Here is a 19,362-nt window from a genome sequence, read left to right on the forward strand (position 1 = left end):
CATGCGCAGATAAACTTTTCGTTGTTCGAATTAGATATCTGACTCAAGAAATTTCTCACATAAGGACCTATAGAAAATGTACAAAATAAAATTGTCTGTCTGACTGATTCTATGGTCTGGAAAGAAGGACTTACCCTTGTAATGTCATTCAGCAATGTGGCACTCCTTCCATGGTATATTTGGCCCTCATATTTCAGTGAATGTTACATAAGACATGTCTGATTCTGTGATTAGACACAATCACGACGGAGCAATCCAAAATGGAAACAATAATAGCTGATGATTAGGAGATTGTAAAAGTCAGAATAGCAATTACTGTTCGCACAATCATGTGAATCTTACGGTACATCAATGGACGAAACAGGAATAGTGTCTTATACTATCACTAAAACATGTACAATGTCGTTTCATGTCTTTGACAGAAAGCACATGTATATATTTTAAGTAATTTAGATTTTATGCTTTCAACATGTTTCAACAGACGCATGGACGTCACTGGTGCGTGTTTACAACTCCTTCCTTTCAGAATATTACTATGTCTCGTGTTAATGCACACATAGTGATCACTTGGGACCGCAAGCCTGCACACACTTATCGTTGTGTGCGAACAATGTGTGTATGCATGCATAAAATAATGCACTTGCATTGCTGCGCTGTTGGAAATATGTGACCATGCGCGAAGTTGCACAGGGGAAATGCAGCGACGTTCAGGAGTACAGTACCAGTAGTAGAAAGATAGACGATATTGAACCACCAAATTGAGAACCTAGCATTACGTCACATAGGAATGAAGGTAGTTGAGTCAGGGCACAGGAATCAAATGTCTGACGAAAGGCAGATTAAAGTAGCTTCTCCTCGACAGCTCCTTTTACAAAACAAAAAAAAAAAAAAAACTGATTCTTTAATGTTGCTCTACATCTACACACATACTCTGCAAATTGGTAAAGTGCAAGACAGAGGAGTAATTAGCATGCTACCACATGGTTAGGGTTTCTTCCCGTTCCAAACGCTTAGGAAGCAAAGGAAAAGTGACTACTTATGAGCACATTGTAATTAGTGTAACTTTATTTTTACGGACCCTGCAGAAGCGGTACTTCTGCTCTGCAAGTAGGTTTTTGCGGTGCAATTGGCGTCTGTCTTCTAGAAACTCTCCTATGAGTCAAACAAACCTATCACCGTTCGTGTCGCCTTACTTGGTATACGTTCTGTAATATCTCTTTACTTTCCACCTCCAACGTAGCAACATATCATATCTATATCTAAATATTAAATATTTGTGCAGTATCCGGCCGGAGTGGCCGTGCGTTTCTAGGCGCTACAGTCTGGAACCGAGCGACCGCAACGGTCGCAGGTTCGAATCCTGCCTCGGGCATGGATGTGTGTGATGTCCTTAGGTTAGTTAGGTTTAAGTGGTTCTAAGTTCTAGGGGACTGATAACCTCAGCAGTTCATTCACATAGTGCTCAGAGCCATTTTTAATTTACTAATCAGTTATTGAAAAAAGAATGACCATAAACACACGACAAAAGTAGATCTTTGTTTCAAATATCCACCATTTTATTATTATGTTAAGTTTAAAAAAGTATGCTATTACGCTGTGAGCAATATTGTATAGATTAAGATTTATTTTGTATAAGATTTGGAGACTGCAGTCCTTGGAATCATGGACAGACCTCATTCTGGACAGATCAACTTTAACTCCTCGGATGGGGAATGGGGTGCTTAACGGTGACTGAATTTCTTTAAAAAGTTAGAAATTGTTGTCCAAGGATCACTAAATAACTTCCAAAAGGATTGACGTTGATTGCTTCATTCTCATTTCCAAATAAGTCGTAAAAATTGCTTATATGATTGGCTGGCTGAAAAGAATGGACCTTTAAACGCATATGCGAGAGATGTAATTAGCCTAATATAATCCGAAACTGGCAAAGAAGGATCTCGGAAATTCGATGGACTGATGAGGTAAGGAACAAGGAGGTTCTGCGCAGATTCGGAAAAGAATATATGGAACACATTGACAAGGAGAAGGAACAGGATGATAGAATATCTATAAAGATGTGAGAGAATGACTTCCATGTTACTAGAGGAAGATGTAGAGGGGAAAAACTTTAGAGGAAGACCAAGCAAATAATTGACGACGTAGGTTGCGAATGCTACTCTGAGATGAAGAGATTGCAGAGGAGAGCAATTCGTGCAGTGCCGCATCAAACCAATCAGAAGACTGATGTCTCAAAAAAAAAAAAAAAAAAATCGCGATACCTGCAGGAGCAATACGCAATAGCTGCAGCCTATTCGCAGAGTCATCAATGAAGGGTGGTTCTTACAACTTTATATGTAGGCTTTGGCGAATGCGAGTTCGTGTCCTTCCCCGACTATTTGGGATTCGCGCCATCGCCTCACCTGGTGTAGTTGCTCTGTACTACACGGAGTGTTTGACGTTCTTTGTGCGCGCGTTGCCATGATGGCGCTAGCTGCGTCCCAGCCACACTTCCCTACCGCCCATGTTTACGAGCGGACCGTAGAACAGGGTTGTGGATTCCGATAGCTCGGCTGTACTCTGGTGTCGCTAAGCACGTTGTGGTATGTAGAGTCCTGTTGCTCTGTTTCTGGTGATTGCACGGGCCACAATCGTGGTACAGGCTTGCGCAATTTGTAGCAAAGAGTGGTCGGTCGCTCCCTGTTGTATGTAGCTTCTCTGTTGGCAGCAAGGTGCTTAGTGGAGCAGTAAGGCGGTGAAATACGGCTCGAAAACGTTTACTTCCAGTTACAAGAAGGAAACGCTCGATAAAGCACGCCGTCGAGAAGTTGTGTGGTGTTGCCGTTGTGGATTAGTGTAAAGCAACGTCGGTTGTTTAGGTCTGTTGTTAGCGGGGGAGTGCTATAGTGCGTAGCTGCCATTGTAAAGTGACGGAAACGCCCGTTACTGATTCACTGGTCATCTCTCAAGAACGTGGCACGCGTCTGTTTCCTGTCTTGCTGCTGCTATCGGGTTAATCAGAAAGGGAACAAGTTGTGGGCTGCCGCTGTGGTACTGTTTCCAGAATGGTGATACCTGACGCGCCCCTGTGGTTTGTTGTCAGGGGGTCAGACTGTTCCCGACAGTGCACGGCCTTGTGAGACCAGTCTTGTTTGTAACTGGTATTGGTTTCGTTGGGTTGATTTTAAAAGGTTTTATAGTGTTGTTTTTCTGTCTTTTGTGTCGATCGTTACTGCAGAGCACGTTTGTGTCAAGTAGGGCGCTTCGCTTGTGTAGAAAAGTGGATCCTACTGAAGTCTGACTGATGTAACGTACTGATCTGAATACGGTCGTACTATTTTTGTGGTTACGTTTATCTACGTTTACCCGATTAATCTGTTATCGACAAATAAGTACCTGGCACAGGGTTCATGGAACCATTATAAAGCTATTTCTCTACCATTCCACTCTTATTTCACTCGGATGATGATGATGATTATTATTATTATTTTCCTTTCTCAGACGTTATGTCTGGTTAAAAATGGAAAGTGATGCGGACCTTGATCAAGCGTGACCTCCTTTTAACTGTGCGGTATATGTTGCATTGCATTTAGGAACTTTCGGGTAATTGAACATGTATCAATAATTACAGATTTCTGTAGTTGTATATATATGTTTGGATGTAGCTGTAGTGCGTTGATGTACTGGTGGATATTGTGTGGTATGACTCCTGTAGTTGATACTATAATTGGTATAATGTCAACTTTATCCTGATGCCACATGTCCTTGACTTCCTTAGCCAGTTGGATGCATTTTTAAATTTTTTTCTCCTGTTTTCTCCTGTATATTTGTTGTATTGGGTATGGATATTTCGATTAGTTGAGTTAATTTCTTCTTTTTATTGGTGAGTATGATGTCAGGTTTGTTATGTGGTGTTGTTTTATCTGTTATAATGGTTCTGTTCCAGTATAATTTGTATTCATCATTCTCCAGTACATTTTGTGGTGCATACTTGCATGTGGGAACGTGTTTTTTTATTAGTTTATGTTGTATGGCAAGTTGTTGATGTATTATATTTGCTACATTGTCTTCTGGGCTATTTTGTCTTTGCTAGTATTGTACATCCGCTTGTGATGTGATCTAATGTTTCTATTTGTTGTTTGAAAAGGCTGCATTTATCTGTTGTGGTATTGGGATCTTTAATAATATGCTTGCTGTAATATCTGGCGTTTGTTTGATACTGTATTGCAATCATGAATCCTTCCGCCTCACTGTGTATATTGCCTTTTCTTAGCCATGTGTTGGATGCGTCTTGATCAATGTGTTCTTATTATTTCTCCCTATTTATGTAGGCACCAACAAAACATTTTCACACTCTCTGGAGAGAGTTGGTGATTGAAATTTCATGAGAAGGCCTTGCCACAGCAAAAAACTCCTTTGTTTTAATGGCTGCTACCGCAATTTGTGCCTCGGCATCTGTAACTGATTTTGTGATTCTGTGGGCTATTAGGCAGCCTGTATAGCAGCAACTGAGCGGAGTACTTACGAGCTCGGCCAGACATACTATTTTAAAGTATAGTAAGTTTTGAAAATTTTGTTACTAAAGCGTTAGCTCTGCTTCTCCTGGCTGTTAGAGTTCATTGATGGTGTTTAAGCCACCTGCCGCCTTCCATGTCTGTCCCAGACAAGCTCACATTGTTAAGTTGTTGGGTTCCTGGCGTTGGTACCGCATACCAGAGGCCTTAAGGATAGGTTAATTACCTGTTTAATGAACATTAAACCCCTGTGTCTATGTTAAAGGAACTTTAATTTCTCGTTGTCGTTTTCGGCACCACGTATTTAGTCTGTGCTAAGTCAATTGCATGACGAAAGTAGCAACTGAGGTCGCAGTTTCAGGAGTCCTGCTGTAGCTTGTTGCAGTTTCGGATAGGGTTCAGGTCTCACCAGCAGGTTCCGTGGGACACCCCCCTGAGATTCAGAATTCCGCCAGCAGGGCCAAGAGGGCGTCTTCACTCTCTCCACCACCCAGTGGGTGTCGGGCGGCGACCATCCTGGAGAACTGGATCTCTTTAATATGGAACTGTTCAAAGAGATTTCATTTAATTCAGTGTAGACAATTAATACGCCGTCCTCTACTTCCATCGAGACTAGGTTCAGGGGGAAATGTTGACCTCTGCTTTACGAGGCCAGTTTCATCACTACCTCGGCGACACTTTCCCACGGATCAAACAACCCTCTGACCAAGTGCGCTGCTCTTCTTTGTGTGTTTCAGCATCCCCTGTAGGTCCTATCTGGTATGGGTCCCGCATACTTCAACAACATTTTACGCTGGGTCGCACGAGTGTTTCATAAAATTGCCCTTTTTCACATACAACGGGGTTTCGCATTTCATACCTCCAGGTATTCCTGCAACCCCGTATTTGTATGACGTGAATGAGTCCAGTTTTCACTGAGTGACATTCTAGTCACAGAATACCCGTTTTATGAATTTTGTGATGTGCACAGTTGTACATTTCTGAACAATATCAAATGTTATCAACTTCTGAAAAAACATCCGTGCACGACTGTTCAACAGTACTTCGTTACACATTGCGTCATCTGCAAAATGCCCGAGGTTACACCGAGCGTGGTGGCGCAGTGGTTAGTACACTGGACTTGCATTCGGGAGGACGACGGTTCAATCCCGCGACCGGCCATCCTGATTTAGGTTTTCCATGATTTCCCTAAAATCGCTCCAGGCAAATGCCGGGATGGTTCCTTTGAAAGGGCACGGCCGACTTCCTTCCCCGTCCTTCCCTAATCCGATGACCTCACTGTTTGGTCTCTTCCCCAAACAACCAACCAACCTGAGGTTACAATTAGTATTGTCTAAGAGATTTCTTTGACTTGAGGACGTCAAGGAAACGTTGAAAGACCTGAAATGGCAGACTCTTAAGAGCTATACACCAATTATCCCAAGTAAGCGGTATTACAAAATACTCAAAGAACCAATATTAAGAGAAGAATCTACAGACTGTTATGGATGGGTTGAAACTGTGGACAATGAAACAAGCAAATAATCACAATAAAAAATTGTTTCCTCGTTACAATGTATTAAGACATAGTACATCGCTATGTACTGACGCTGTTGGAAGCCAGTGAGACGACTCCAACTCAGAGAACCAAAAACAAGTGTAGAGGACAGGCCCGGAACAAGTGGTAGCGCTTGGGTTACACGAGGTGAACAGGAGTGGGAGTGGCCTACAAACTTGCAGACGATTAGGGTAGCTGTCCCCAGGCCAGAAGTTTCAATTCAGAGAATTTGAAAACTTCAAAAGAATTTTGTTTCGCTTACATTGCACTTTAGGATCTCTACCTGATTTAACGACATTGCGGTGGCACCCGTCCCACCGCTTCCTACAAGCTCTGCGTCTGAGAACGAGGTGGAGATTCTGGCGTCCGCTGAGGACCTCGATCTCGCCGGTCCCTCAGACACCATTGACAGCACAAGTGCAGGTGCTCATTTGAAGGCAGCAGGTGACCCAGCGGCGTAATCTGCGATCCCAATCCCTTCACACCTTTCTCAGCCATGGACATAATCATCCTCCAGTGGAACTGCAGCGGTTTCTTCCACCATCTAGCTGAGCTCCGCCAACTTATCAGCCTTCACACTTTCCTATCGATTATTGGCTTATTAGCGGGCTTTAGTGCCTTGGACCTGACCGAGGACCTTAAGATTTTGCATGAAACAACGACTGGCAGCCACGTTACACGAGAGAATGTGAAACGTGTCCATATGTAGTAAAAACCTGAGAAATCGCACCGTTTTCGTCATTTGCCATCGTATCGACGTAATGGCAGATCGTCACATTGGCCGCTTTTTTGTCTGAAACGGTTATATTTATCGTGTGCAAACTTATGTCGAGTGCTGCGGTATGCGGAGACACTAAAAGCACCACAGCAGAACACAGAAGAAGCTTCTACGTTGATGTAATCGGCCAGTAAGAAGCAGTACAATTCAAGCTGTAGTTATCGATTATTGACTTACTAGCCGCCTATGGTGCCTTGGACATGACCGAGGACCTTAAGATTTTGCATGAAACAACGACTGGCAGCCACGTTCTATGATGTGGTGGTGTGTTGGGGCTTATGGGCGCTCAACATCGAGGTCATCAGCGCCCTGACACACATTAAAAGGAACGAACGTGGACAGACCTAAGAAAACTAAAGCACACACTCAAAGAAAGCAGGAGAAGGAAAATGCTACATAAGAAAGTACAACCTAAGGGAAGGGGAAACATAGCAACATGAATGTCACAGGAAATTGTTATTGGCTGCCCACTTACATAAAATATGGGCTAGCTTGTCACACAGTGAGCAAATTAAAATCCTCTCCCTAAAATCTTTGTAAAAACGTTTGACATGTCACAGAACTTTAAAACTTTAGCCACATTCGTCCGAGTGTTGCCTAAAAGAGATGGCAGGTCCGCTGGCAAGTCAGCTGCAGCCCGCTGGTCAGAAAATAAAGCGCAATCCAATAAAACGTGGCGCACAGTGACCTGGACGCCGCAAGCACCACACATTGGTAGCATGCGTCATAGGGCTGTGGCCTATTTGAAGCCGAGTGAGGAGAACCTTGTCCCGTCAATGGGGCTGAGAGGAAGTACACCACACACGCGTTGTGGGCTTGACTATACGGAGCTTATTGTCAGTCACTTCCAGCCACTCATCCTCCCACCGACGCATAACCCGTGAGCTCAACATCGAGGTGAGTGCGTGCAAGGGGATAGCACACTGGGATACTTGTGGGGCGAGACACACCTCCTTGGCTGCGAGATCTGCCCTTTCATTCCCAGCAATGCCGACATGCCCCGGAACCCAGCAGAAAGCTACAACCTTCCCCAGTCGCTGTAGTCGGAGGAAGGCATCCTGGATGGTCTGGACAATTTCGTCTGCTGGATACAAATGTTGCAATAAGTGAAGGGCACTGAGTGAATCGGAACAGAAAAGTAATTTAGGAGAGGAAGAATGTCTCATGTGCTCCAGTGCCCGCAAGATCGCAGACAATTCTGCATCAATGACAGCGAAAGTCTGAGGCAGGCGGACCTTGAAGACACGATCTGGAAAAACAACTGAGCAACCAACAGAATCCCCTTGTTTCGACCCATCCGTAAAAGCAGCTACATAGTCGTGGTGCTCAGATAAAATGGCAGAAAATGCTGCATTAAAAACGGTGGCAGAAGTGCAATCTGTCTTGTATTGCAATAAATCTAAAATCACTCTGGGCCTCTTCAGTAACAAGGGTGGCAGGCGGTTAAGACCCTGGATTTGGGGTTGTACAGACTCCACACCAAGGGACTCTAGTGCACGTTGCACACGGATCCCTAACGGGGACGGCGGGAAGAAAGGCGGTCCAGCGGTGGATGGGAAACAAGATGGTGAGCAGGCGAGCTGGGATCTGCAAGAAACTTACAAGCCTGGTGCACCAGCAGGAGCTGCCGCCGGATGGTAAGTGGCAGTTCCCCAGCCTCAGCACAGAGGCTTGGTATGGGACTGGTCCGATAAGCACCCGTGGCCAGTCGAATCCCAGCATGGTGAACAGCGTCAAGGATCTGCAAATAAGAAGGCCTCGCTGACCCATATACTGTGCACCCATAGTCCAACCGTGAACGCACGAAAGCTCAGTGAAACTAAAGGAGACGCGCCCTGTCTGCTCCCCAAGACATGTGGCTGTGGCACTTGAGGATGTTGAGTGCCTTCAGGGTTCTGGCTTTCAAGTCACTAAGGTGTGGCAGCCATGACCACCTGGAGTCAAAAATTAGGCCCAGAAACCTCACTGTGTCTCTAAAATGTAGGACAGTATCCCCCATATGCAAGGCAGGCAAAGTAAAAAGACGACGAGAACGATTAAAATGAACACAAACACACTTATCGGCAGAGAACCGAAAACCCATGTTTGCAGCCCACTCCTCTAACCGCCGCTCTGTTAGCTGCAACTGACGGCTCACTGTTGCAACACTGGAGGAGGAACAGAAAACAGCAAAGTAGTCCACAAATAAGGAGCACTGTACTGGACTCCTCACTGTAGACGTTATACTGTTGATGGCTATGGCAAAGAGGGTAACGTTTAAAACACTGACCTGGGTGACACCGTTCTCTTGCTCAAAGCGATCAGGCAGTGTGTTACCAACACAGGTCCAAAAAAACCGCTGAGACAGGAAAGACCGAATGAAAATTGGAAGGCGGCCACGAAAGCCCCATTGATGCAGTTGTGCAAGAATACAGTGTCTCCAAGTAGTATCATATGCCTTACTGATATCAAAGAAGATACCAATACAGTGATGCTGACGGAGAAAAGCCTGCTGAATAGCCGTCTCTAGGAGGGTCAGGTTGTCGACCGTGGACCGAAATTTTCGGAATCCACACTGAGAGCGGCTAAGGAGCTGTCCGGTCTCTAACAGCCAGACCAGACGGCGGTCTTTCCGACACAGCTTGTCAAGGCGATACTACGATAACTACCGGGACATGTGCGGTCCTTTCCTGGTTTGAGTAGAGGGATGAGGATTGCCTCCCGCCACGAGGTGGGGAACACTCCTGTCTGCCATATGAGATTAAAACATTCGAGGAGTATTTCCTTTGATGCCGCTGGCAGATGAAGCATGGAGTACCGGATGCGGTCGGAACCTGGTGCAGTGTCAGAAGTCTCACTAAGAGCCGATTCAAGTTCCCACATGGAGAAAGGGGAGATGTACGCCTCAGAACTGTTCGACCGAAAGTCCAAGTTCGCTCTTTCGACAGGCGCACGGTAGCGATGAAACGCTGGATCCTGATTTGCAGTGGCAGTACTTTGTGCAAAATGCTCTGCCATCGTCTGAGCAATGGCTCTGGGTGTCGTTTGGAGGCATCCCTGGTTCAGGACAGCAGCTATTGGTAAACAGCTATGTTTACCGGAAATCCTCCGGATGGCTTCCCATACTTTTGTGGAACAAGTGGAATGGTTGATGGAGGACAGGAACGCCTGCCATGACCTTTTCTTGCTCTCTTTAATGACACGGCGTGCCCTGGCTCTCGCGATTCGAAAGGCGGTAAGATTGACCGCTGTTGGACAGCATTTAAATCGGCGAAGAGCCACACGCCTGTCCCGGATGGCTGAACGGCACTCTTCTGTCCACCAAGGCACAAGGCGCCGCTTACGAGTACCAGAAGACTGTGGTATGGACAGGTCAGCAGCATGATGGATCACAAGCGTGATGTGGTCCACCCATTCTTGGATGCTATTGTGGCGGTCAAAGACAGCCAAACGAGTGAACAGTGGCCAGTTAGCGCTACCAATTATCCACAATGGTGGATGCTGCTCCAGCAATACACCATCCAGGAGATGAATGCGGATAGGGAAGTGATCGCTGGAATGAAGTTCGTCAATGACCTCCCAGTGAACAGAGTCGGTGAGGGTTGGAGAGCAGAAATGATAGGTCAATGGCTGAGAATGACCCTGTAGCAGGAGAGAAATGAGTTGGAGTACCTGTGTTGAGGATGCACAACACTTGAGACGTTAGGAGGCTCTCCAAAATTCGACCTCGAGCGCAAAGAGAAGTGGAGCCCCACAGGACATGACGGGCATTGAAGTCTCCCAGGAGGAGAAATGGGCGGGGGAGTTAGTCGATAAGATCTGTGAGAGCATCTAAGGTCGTTGCATCCAGAGGGGGTAAATAAAAGGAGCAAACAGTAAGCCTCCGAGGTGAATGAATTTCAACTGCAACTGCTTGCAGGTCAGTATCCAGGGGGAGAGCACAGGAGTGGTGGTCATTATTGACAAACACAGCGACTCCGCCTATGGCCCTTTCTCCAGTCAGGTCATCTTTGCGATATGACATATAGCCCCTTAGTACAGGAGCATCAGATAGTTTTAAATGCGTTTCCTGTAAACACAAGCACAGCGGGTGTTGCTGTGCTAGGAGGTGCAGTTCCTCCAGATGTGCCCAGAATCCATTCATGTTCCATTGTATAATGGGAGCCATCTACCAGGGTGGGAGTACCTTCATTCTCACTTTCTATCGGGGAGGAGAGCCCTCAACAGACGGAAGCTCAGTTTTTGGGGCGCAGTGAGTGCCCCAGTCTGACATCAACCTCCATCGCCTCTGAAGGGGAGTCGAGAGAGACGTCAGAGAGAATGACATCCACATCAGCAGACTGTAGAACGTCGGTCTCCTATAGCTGGCGAGTCTTCACCTTTGTCTTTGGCTTCGATTTTCTGGCCTGAGGCGGCATTGGAGCCAAAACCTCATAAGCAGTAGGGGGTGTAGCAGCGCTGGGCAGTGCACAAGACTGGACCCGGGAAGGGGCAGGAAGTTCCATGACGTCAGCTACCATGGCCTGGTCAGAAGGCTGGTGCTACTGGAAGCTAGATGTTTCAACCAACAAGGTGCCATTTCACAAAAGCTTTACAGATTTTAGAGTGCCAGCAATACCTTTTAAGCCCTTCTGGATATAAAACGGTGAAACTTTTGCGAAACTCCCCTCTTTTCTTTTAATTACAAGAAACACATTCAGCGAAGCAGCATGCGTTTGTTACGACTACCTGAATCAGGAGGACTGGCTACACGAGCCCTCTTGTTAGATTGGGTGTTAGAACCTACCAGCGGCCCACCCTATCCGCTGGGAGGAGAAAGAAAGTTCGAGGGTTCCATTCCACCTAGGCAGAGCCCCGCGTGCCTAGGTAAGCCTTATATAACTGAGGTGTGGCAGGTTCCCCAGAGGTTGCCCGCTAACGAATGTTCCACCTCAACAGCCATGCATCTCATCGGCGCGCAGCACACCTTGAACTGAGGGGTTGTTTTGAGAGGTTTATTCCATCCTTGCGATCCGGGTGGCCAAGCCAAGATCCCCACTTCCTGAGACACACAACATTCCACCGCTGCGCCACACAGTGGTTGTTGAAGTATGCCCAGAGCTTACGGTGACAGGGTGAAACGTCCCCTTTGAAAAATTTTACACGACTGTGCTTAAACTGACACACAATAGTTTTTAGTGCAACGCAATCTGACTTTCAAAAATCCCTACGAAAGAATGGCCCTGACTAACATTAACCTATACGTTTCACAAATCACTTACCTCACAAAAATATTCGTTACTCAAGCTACTGCAATACAGCGAGCACCACTACTGCCAGCTAAATAAAATATTCAAACTACTGAAGGCACTAACTACTGACAGGCATAGTTAGCAAATGAAAGATTTTAATACAGAACAGACAATGTATTTACCTTTATAGTCATAATATATAAATCAGTTCGTGACACCAATTCTTACAAATTTCAAAACTCCGCCATCTCTCTACCCACGTCCACCACTGCTGGCGGCTCACCTCCAACTGCGCAATGCTACGCGCTGTTAGCATCCAGCTGCCACTGCCCGACACTACAATGGCGAGTATTACAACAATGCCAACCAGCCACAGACTGCACACGGCACAGCCAGTGATTTTCATACAGAGCGCTACGTGGCGGTGGCGTTACCAATAATAAAAACTAAACAGCCTACTTACATAGCCCCCATGCTCCCCACAAAAAATTTACAAGTTGTTTTGGGCAATGGCCAATACAGATTTGAAAATTTTTTTCATAATTACAATAACAAAGAAATGAAATGCACACACTTATCGATACAATGTTGGTCAAAAGCTAAAATTTTCTCACAGTCCATGAAGACAATCATGATCATTCATCGAAGTAAAATTGCAGTGTTTTTCTCAAAGTCTGAGTAGCAAAAGAAAATGCACATGGAAGTAGTGGATTTCCATGCAGTTTTGAAGAAGTAGCGCTGTCCTTCCAACGGAAAGACAGTGCTGACTCTTGACATGCAGACAGGTAATGGGCCACAGCAGAGTCAGTCAACATTGAAGACTATCGGTAGGTAGGTCATCAAAAAGCAGACCCACTGTAGTCCTGACAGAGATTACTATTGGTGGGCCACCAGAGGTGCAGACCCACTGCAGTCCTTGTAGAAATAATGGTATTGGTGGCTCATCAAAGGTACAGACCCACTGTAGTCCTTGTAGAGACGGCCAGCAGCCATCTGTTGCGACTGTGCAGGTGCACAATCACCCTCGAAGAGTCTTGTGGAGAATATAGCAAGTCCATAAACCACCACTTGTCCAATCACAAAGAATTTGTTTGAAATGTCCTTAGAACCAGCAATGCTGTTATCCAGTCCCTTACTGAATTATTAACACAAGTGCAAACACTGTCAGTCCCTACTTCTTACATATTGCCCATATACTATGACCAACAGAAACATATGCAGTGAAATGTAATTTACAAGTTACTTAATTTGATGAACTGGTGTCAATTACAATTTTATAACATAAGAATACAATAACAAAGGTACAAAATACATCTTTAAAGAACATAACAATACAGACAACATTTGCAGTAGTACAGGCTTTACAAAAGAATCGAAATAGCAAATACATCAGTCTTACAAAAATTACGACATAAGTACATACATAAAAGATCAGAATAAATTTCGAAACATCAACTTCACACATGAGCATTAAAACAAAACAGAATAAATAATGTGTAAACATTTTTACAAAGTAAATAACATGTTATTAATGCAAATTATATTTGAGGATAACAGTATTCCTCATCATAGTGAATGTAGCTTAGTATTAGAAGAGAAAAAATTCTATGAAACAGCACACAGAGACTGGAAGAAAACAAATATACAAGGGTACACAAACACATAGTGGGATAACACAAAAGGAAAGGACAGGGTTTGTTTTACTGCAGTATTTTGCCAACAAAAGTTTCTTTACTTCTCGGAGATCTCCCTTCGTTCTTCATTATTTCCAAAAAGTCCTATCTATACATCTACATCTACATCTACATGACTACTCTGCAATTCACATTTAAGTGCTTGGCAGAGGGTTCATCGAACCACAATCATACTATCTCTCTACTATTCCACTCCCGAACAGCGAGCGGGAAAAACGAACACCTAAACCTTTCTGTTCGAGCTCTGATTTTTCTTATTTTATTTTGATGATCATTCCTACCTATGTAGGTTGGGCTCAACAAAATATTTTCGCATTCGGAAGAGAAAGTTGGTGACTGAAATTTCGTAAAAAGCTCTCGCCGCGACGAGAAACGTCTATGCTGTAATGACTTCCATCCCAACTCGTGTATCATATCTGCCACACTCTCTCCTCTATAACGCGATAATACAAAACGAGCTGCCCTTCTTTGCACCCTCTCGATGTCCTCCGTCAATCCCACCTGGTAAGGATCCCACACCGCGCAGCAATATTCTAACAGAGGACGAACGAGTGTAGTGTAAGCTGTCTCTTTAGTGGACTTGTTGCATCTTCTAAGTGTCCTGCCAATGAAACGCAACCTTTGGCTCGCCTTCCCGACAATATTATCTATGTGGTCCTTCCAACTGAAGTTGTTCGTAATTTTAACACCCAGGTACTTAGTTGAATTGACAGCCTTGAGAATTGTACTATTTATCGAGTTATCGTATTCCAACGGAGTTCTTTTGGAACTCATGTGGATCATCTCACACTTTTCGTTATTTAGCGTCAACTGCCACCTGACACACCATACAGCAATCTTTTCTAAATCGCTTTGCAGCTGATACTGGTCTTCGGATGACCTTACTAGACGGTAAATTACAGCATCATCTGCGAACTGTCTAAGAGAACTGCTCAGATTGTAACCCAGGTCATTTATATAGATCAGGAACAGTAGAGGTCCCAGGACGCTTCCCTGGGGAACACCTGATATCACTTCAGTTTTACTCGATGATTTGCCGTCTATTACTATGAACTGCGACCTTCCTGACAGGAAATCACGAATCCAGTCGCACAACTGAGACGACACCCCATAGGCCCGCAGCTTGATTAGAAGTCGCTTGTGAGGAACGGTGTCAAAAGCTTTCCGGAAATCTAGAAATACGGAATCAACTTGAGATCCCCTGTCGATAGCGGCCATTACTTCGTGCGAATAAAGAGCTAGCTGCGTTGCACAAGAGCGATGTTTTCTGAAGCCATGCTGATTACGTGTCAATAGATCGTTCTCTTCAAGGTGATTCATAATGTTTGAATACAGTATATGCTCCAAAACCCTACTGCAAACCGACGTCAATGATATAGGTCTGTAGTTGAATGGATTACTCCTACTACCCTTCTTGAACACTGGTGCGACCTGCGCAATTTTCCAATCTGTAGGTACAGATCTATCGGTGAGCGAGCGGTTGTATATGAGTGCTAAGTAGGGAGCTATAGTATCAGGGTAATCTGAAAGGAACCTAATCGGTATAACCTGATATCTGTACTTTTTTTGTATAACTTCTCAATGCATTTCTTCCAATATATCGCAAATCATTCTCTCATATAGGCTACCCCCTCTTAAGCTAACTTAAATCTACTGAGCTCAGATGCTTAACTAAGGGATGAGGCAATGCAGCAGCACAAAACAATTTACACAAACAGCAATGTTAAAAAATGGAAATTGGCAAAAAAGGCAGCAATATTACAACTAATATAAGGCAATGTGCAGCAAACAAGAAAAATAAATCAGTAATAAAATTGGCTTAACCTAGTAATACAAAGTGACATTCAGTAGCACTATGAATGGCAAACAGCTGCAGCAAATGCTATAACTTATACCTAAACATGACAAAGCTCAATCAGAAAAAATGTTACACTAAAGACAACAATGCAGATAAGGAAAATGTCAATTCACATCTTAATGTCTATGAAATTAAAGTGGTGCACCACAAAAATTAATTGTAAAAAAATATTACCATGTACTTGAAAAGACAATTCTGTATGCAATTTCTGCGAAGGGAAATGTCTTTTTGTGCCACTTCGTTATTTTTAAGTACATCATAAAGTTATTATTTACTGGATCTGTAGGCATGAAATATTTATATTAGTACATCCATAAAATTTATTTTAACCAATGCTTCAGTGCAGTTAGAAACTAGATATTAAACAAAATGAGTAAATAAATGCATAAAGCAAGCCACATGGCATTTCTCTCAACTAGCAGTACAATAGCCATGAAATGTTTCTCGTCGTTTCATTAAGCATTTTAGTAAATATCATAAATTAAGAGCTCCACAGTGTAATCATATGTTTTCAAGTTTGGGCGTGTAGTATTTGCGATGCTTTCTACAAAGGAATCTCAATAGCGAGGATAATGGCTTCTTTTTTTTTTTTTTTTTTTTTTTTTTTTGCCTGTGCCTCTGACAGGCACACACTAATGGCTTTCTTTTGTCAGGTGGTTGCCGCGCAGCTGGGTGCCCACGACGTATTACATGCAGGTGGTCACTTAACTGTCTTATCGAAATATTTACGACACCAGTTGCCGCTACAGTGGCAGTCTCATATAAAAAAATTTCACAGGTCAATCATTTGCGTTACAAATATGTAGAATCAAAATCCTGTAAAGATAACAGTGTCCAAAAATTTTTGGCGGCCTTGTGATACATTCACGCGTATACACACATTTCATAACTCTTAAAGTACGATTCTTGGTTTCCAACATCCTTTTTCACAAACCAGAGTCCCTAACCACTACTCATTATTCCTTACCTTATTACACATATGTATATTCGTCGACACTTCTTCAATATGTCATCATAACAGATGCATAGCATAACCAAATAACTCATATACCATCAGCTTAAACATACCTCAGCAGCATAATTCACATCGTCGTCGTAATAATAACATCATAACACCACAGTCAAATTCTCAAAATATCCGTAGCTTCCTCCAATAATTTCAAAACCTAAAAAAAAATTCTCTGCTCATGTCAAAAGTGTCATCTGCCTCAAACGTACTTTAAAAATCGTGATCCCATACCAAATATGTCATTCAAAGCTCTCATAGTATCACAATGGTTCCGAAAAAATATGAACAGTTCACAAAATACAACTTTGTAAGTGTGAAGTTATCCAATGGTGTAATTACGTAAACATCTGTCACTGATGTAGTAAAGTAAATGTTTGTCTCTCTCAGTTAAATGATCAGATAGCTGTGTAATTTATGTGTTAGGGAAATATGGTACCGATGTGTAAAGTTGTATAAACAAATACCATATTAGCTAGGGCTCCTTGTGCTTGCCAAACACATGGTACACAAAGTAAGCGTGTACCCCCCTGAGGATTAATGTAACTATACCCTCAGGTGTTAAAGATTACAGCAATGGAATGAAATGTATCACGAAAAACTTTCTTTTTAATTCAACAATCTTGATAAATAAATGGTTTAAGTACCAAATTAATCACTCAAATGCGTGCCCAGTAGTGCTAAATGTGCATTTTGCTGTAAGATAATTCTGTGGAACTGTCGTAGTTATCGTCCTCTGGAAGCAAAGTTCTGCTGAAGTCAATGTACTTACCTCATCATAAACGAAGGTGAAATGCTTTCCGTATAGATATCGTAGTTATTACGTACCTTACCGTGATCAAGAAAGTACTATAATGTAACGTATTGTTGTGCTACGATAAAGGCTGTCTCATTGTAGCTATACCACAAAAGTTACTACTAAAACATGTTTTACTTTCCAGAATAATACAGAAAAACTGTGCAGATATAAAACAGATACACCGCAAAAGCAACAATGTAAATCGTGTCACATATTAGTAGTGTCGTGATATAATCGTGTAGCTATTATAGAAACCAAATGCTAAGTCATCTTTAATCTCACCGAATGAACTTCAAATATAGAATGTGTTTTCAAGTAAACCAAAATGTTGCATTAAAATCTCATTAACAGTACTTGTAAATGTTCTAAGTATGTCAGCCTTATAGTCGTTACGTAATCGTGCAACTAACAAGCAAGAATGTACAAATAACAACACTGTGTCGTCTGTTCACTATAACAATGCATTCGTAATTTCTGTTTAAAAATGTTCCCTAGGTTCTAGACTGGATATTTAACTTCAAAACATTGTTGCATGTTAACAGTTTCTCAGTGTGACAAAGCATACTAGAAATGTGAAGTGAAATGTTTTATGGCAAAGACAAAGTTAAAAATCAGATTATCTTTCAATAAACGGTTTTACATGTGAAATGTGGTGTAAACCTTTACTCTTCCTAGTACGCAGAGTTTCAACTTCAACGCAATTATCATGTGGTACATGGTACATCGGTAAGGAATACTCAAATTTTTCTCAAGGTTAGCGTCTATGTTATTTTTCTCTGAGCCAGCCGGCGCACGCGGCTGCCTGCGGTGCGAGTCGTTGTCTGTTTCTTTGTTGGCGCGCGTAGTTATTGGGATTAGAAGACCTAGCTTCTACAAATTCACCTTGCCGAGAGGGCCCTGCTCTGTTTGAATCCCGCCAGTTCTGATGCAATTCAGGTCTTCCGTTACGATCATATCGTCTGTCGTCATGTCGGTAACTTCTGTAATTAATTTCTTGTCGGTCACGTGGTGGAGAATTTCTCCCTGAATCGTAACTACGCGCTCGACTGTTGCGTCTGAAGTTATTCTGTCTCTCTTGATAATAATTATTTTGGTTCCCGTATTGTCTGTTTCTCTGATTGTCTCTGTGATAATCATTACTACGGAAATGCGATCTTTCTCTGTAACTATTACTCTGCCAGTGGTTGTCATATGGGTGGTGTCTGTTTTGGTCACGATTTGTGTTGTGAGAATGGCCTTGTCGTGTATTATTTCTGTCATCGCGGAATTGTGACAGATGTGACCTGTAATTGTTGTGCTCCTGTTTTCGCGTTCCGCGATTGTCAGTGTCAATTTCCAGTTCTTGTAACAGTCCCTGAAAAGCTTCAATGTCGTCTTTGCAACGTCCTACCAAAATAATATGCCGTAAATGTTCCGGTAATTTGATTAAGCAAATGCGGACGAGTTCTGAGGGGCTGTATGGGTTTGAAAGATACTGATTCTTACGTAGCATGTCTTCAAAATATTTGACAAGACTGGAAAATTCAGATTGTTCGAAATGTTTCATCATTATGATGCTTTGTTTTACTCGGTCTTGTGTAGCTTGAGACCAATATGCTGAGAGGAAGGCATGATAAAATTCTCCTTCACTATGACAATCGTGAATGACCGATCGCATTCTTACAGCTGGTTCATTCTCCAAGTAGCCACACATAAATTCTAATCTGTGCTCTAATGACCAGTTGCGAGGAAAACAATGAGAGAATTGATGGAGCCACGCTTGTGGATGAATGTCGTTGCCAGAATTCTTAAATGTTTTGAATTTACGTGCAGTAATGAACAGCTTATAGTCAAAATCATCGTGTCGGCGGGTCGCATATCGGTCACTGTTACGTCGTTTCGGCGGTTCCATCTCAAAATTCGGTGTACTTTGCCAATTTCTTTCATAATTTTCGAAGTGCCCTGTGTTGTTATTTTGTGGCAGTTCCGTATTTTTATGTCCCTCTTCCCG

Source organism: Schistocerca gregaria, chromosome 9, assembly GCF_023897955.1.
Source record: "Schistocerca gregaria isolate iqSchGreg1 chromosome 9, iqSchGreg1.2, whole genome shotgun sequence".
Lineage (NCBI taxonomy): Eukaryota > Metazoa > Arthropoda > Insecta > Orthoptera > Acrididae > Schistocerca > Schistocerca gregaria.